Raw genomic sequence first — 3,232 nt, 5'->3', positions numbered from 1 at the left:
TATTACAAAGAGTATTACATATGTCTCCTTCCCCCCCCCCTTGACATTCCCCCGGCCCTTACCCCCCCATTGTCTTGTGTCCATTGGTTATTCTTATGTGCATGCATATAAGTCCTTCGGTTGATCTCTTAATCCCCTCCCCCAAACCCTCCCCAGGCTTCCCACTGTAGTTTGACAATCTGTTCAATGTTGCTCTGCCTCTGCATCTACCCCTGTTCATCAGTCTATACTGGTCCCCATTATCTGTCCCAACCTCACTGGAGCAGTCCCAATCTCACCGGGGCCGTCTCGGCCTCACCAGGGCTATTTCAACCTCACTGGGGCCGTCCCTACCTCACTGGGGCCGTTTCAACCTCATCGGGCCGTCCCGACCTCACCAGGGCCGTTTCAACCTCACTGGGGCCGTCTCGACCTCACCGGGGCCGTTTCAACCTCACCGGGGCCGTCCCGACCTCACCGGGGCCGATTCAACCTCACCGGGGCCGTCCCGACCTCACCTAGATCCTATTCTTATCTCTGCCCATTTGATCATTCCAGATACTTCAACACAATATCCAAAAATTGGGGGTCAAAGGCTGTGGACTTCAAAGGGGTCATGAAATAGGGAGTATAAGGTCATGGTTCAGAGAGAGGTTCTGCCCTGGCCAGTGTAGCTCAGTTGGTTGAGCAGTGCCCCATGCACCGAAAGGTTGCTGGTTCGATTCCTAGTTAGGGCATATACCGAGGTTTTGGGTTCCATCCCTGGTTGGGGTACTGTTGGGGTGCTGTATGGAGGCAGCCAGTTGATGTTTCTCTCTCTTCCTTTCCCTTTTTCTCTCTCTCTGAAAAAAAAAATCATATTTAAAAGAGAGAGAGAGAGCCTGAAGTCAGACTGTTTGAGTTTGAATCTCAGGTCTGCAACTTCCTGCCTAGGTGATCTTGGACAGGACATTTAATATCTCTGAGCATCAGCTTCCCCATCTTTAAAAAAAGGATAATACTAGTTATCAACCTCATAAGATCGTTGCAAGGATTTTATGAGAAAAAAAAGCAACTTGAGACATTCCTAATAGATAGTAAATGCTTAATAAATGTTAGCTATTATTCATATTATTTCTCCACAGAACAAATCTGACAACACAATATAAAAAAAGAAAAACAAAACAGAAAACCCAAAAACACCCCAAAACAACAAAACCCTACACCAAATCCCAAAATATTTCCCTAAGTTTGAGTTCAAAAGAGTCCAAAGAGCCAAGCTTGTCTGTTCCTCAAGGCCTACATCTGCCTCGGTGGGTACCCTATACTTTTGAATGTGAATCATACTGCCTTCTGCAAAGGTTTGCTTTTCACCCCAGACATAAGCATGAGGAGCAATCACAGGTATTCTCAGGCCTTTGACCTTGCGGGCTCAGCCCCCCTATATGCTGAGCTAGCAGATGTGCTGGCATCTGGGGGAAGGGAGAACCCTGGCCACTCATATATCCTTTGGGTTGCCCTTGGCGATAGCACAGTTAACGTTGTGTGCATGTCATGGTTTGCTCATGTTTGGAACCTTGGAAATGGACAAACAGCTGCTTCCCTTATCAACCAATTTCTTACCTTTTATTACCTATGAATGCCATCAAGGTCATGTTAACTAGAACTGAAATTAACTGAGAAATTGACCTGTGGCATCTCCTATAAGTTATGGGCATGGTTTTCTCCTGGAAATTTTTGCAATTATAGCAATATAAGACTGCCACGTAGGGAGAAAGATTTGAGAGAAATGCAATGCAGGTATTTCAATTTCCACTGTAATTTCCACACCAAGTATATAGCAAATACTGAAATTAATTAGATTCTTGGAATAAAAGGAGCTCTGAAATTTTTAGTGAGAAGAGGCTGCCCTCTGCTGGACACTAGGGAAGTCTCTATGATGGCCCTGAAGACAAGGCTGCCTCAAGAAGTTTTCCAGAAAGTGTGACACTTGGGAGTAAAACAAAACCAAAACCAAATAGCATGGCAACAAATTTAAACTTTGGTGTTGTTTTTCTGAATATTTCCAGTAATTATAGACTGTGGAAATGCAATTAAAGGAAAAGGCCCAAGGAAAGGTGAAAGGGACGAGTTAAAAAAAAAAAAATCATGATTCTTTAAAAAATGCAGTACTGTAAAATCAGCCTCCCTTTCTCCATAACTCTGCAGATATTTCACTGGCAAGAAAAAAGGGGGGCACATTATAGGAAATACCAGGGAGGCTTCGAGACATGTTGTTAAGAGGGAGACAAGAAAGAAGAACAGTTCCTAAGTGATACATGGTGTTTTGTTGGCTGAGTGAACACATTTCAGGTCATTTCCCTCAAAATGGGATTAACCTTTGCTCTCATGTCTGAGGGGGTAGCAGCAGTTCCCAGAAGCTCTGCAGACCAGTGGCAGAATAACAAAGGGGAAGTCTTCACTGTACTTGTCTCAAACAAACAGAGCTGAGTATAGGAAATCTACAAGGCAGGCTCCCAACATGTTCTGAGCAGGAGGGCCTAATTCCCCCACTTTTATTTTCTAATTATCCTACTCAAGACAGCCCCAGGTCCTTATCTGAGTGAACCAAGCAGTGCCAATGAGCAGGGTGTGAAACTTGAAGGTCATCCCAAAGGTTGGATCTGCCTGCTCACACCCTTTCCTCCCACCTAATAAATAGGAAATTGCCAAAATTATTCTCTTTTTTTCCAGATGTGTTATCATTCAGACATACTGAGGTGACACCAGGATCAATGGGAAGAGACCTATAGTAAATTATTAACATCCATTAGGGTACTTCAGTACCTTATTAGTTAACTAGTGGCCCAGTGCACGAAATTCATGCACGGGAGGGGGGGAAGGAGAGATGGGTGGTATGTTCCTCAGCCCAGCCTGCACCCTCTCCAATCTGGGACATCCCCCTCACAATCCAGGAACGCTGGCTCCTAACCGCTCGCCTGCCTGCCTGATCACCCCTAGCACTCTGCCTGCTGGCCTGTTCGCCCCCAACTGCTCCTCCCTCACCCCCTGCTGGCCTGATCGCCCCCAACTGCCCCTCCCCCTTCGCTTTCTCACCCCCTATCGCTGAAACGACATCTGGAAGGTATTCTGGTCAACCAAACATATCTCTCTTATAAGCCGTGATCGTTTCCCAAAAACCATTTAACAAATAGAATTCGATACAGGGAAGGTAAGAATTTAATCCTTGCCAAAATGTGACAAAAAAGCCTTTAGAGGGGACTAGTCCTACGGT

This window comes from Myotis lucifugus, unplaced genomic scaffold, assembly GCF_000147115.1.
Source record: "Myotis lucifugus unplaced genomic scaffold, Myoluc2.0 scaffold_117, whole genome shotgun sequence".
NCBI lineage: Eukaryota > Metazoa > Chordata > Mammalia > Chiroptera > Vespertilionidae > Myotis > Myotis lucifugus.
This window is presented reverse-complemented; position numbering follows the sequence as displayed.